Source organism: Penaeus monodon, chromosome 25 (assembly GCF_015228065.2).
Source record: "Penaeus monodon isolate SGIC_2016 chromosome 25, NSTDA_Pmon_1, whole genome shotgun sequence".
Lineage (NCBI taxonomy): Eukaryota > Metazoa > Arthropoda > Malacostraca > Decapoda > Penaeidae > Penaeus > Penaeus monodon.
In genome coordinates this window covers 33,422,848-33,423,167 of record NC_051410.1, presented here as the reverse complement: position 1 = coordinate 33,423,167, position 320 = coordinate 33,422,848, and the positions used below count along the sequence as shown (strand labels likewise).

Genomic DNA, 320 nt, shown 5'->3' with positions numbered 1-320 from the left:
CTTTTTGGCATTCAGCATAGGTCCAAATGAAAGAACATTGTGGCTTCCACACCTTGCATTTTGGCAAAGGGAAGCAAACATTTCCTACATATAATATGCAAGATCGAGCTGAGAGTGCTTCCTTATTTGATGATAAATTGCCAGGAGGGCCAAAAAGCTTTAACTTTTCAGAAGATACATGATGGAAACTGGTCTGCCACTGCTTGGGTACACAGTACAAAGACCACGGCACTGCTGGACTGAGCCTTGCAATCACACTTTGATAAGCAATTGTGACCCTGCTTTTACTCTCTGTACTTAATTCCTTATACTTAATACTG

The 320-nt window shown here is 41.2% G+C and overlaps 1 protein-coding gene across 6 annotated transcripts in view; it reads right to left on the bottom strand.

The window, feature by feature from the left end:
* Nucleotides 1-320, bottom strand: part of LOC119589157 — an 11,740-nt gene that overhangs the window by 9,257 nt on the left and 2,163 nt on the right. The window lies entirely within an intron of this gene.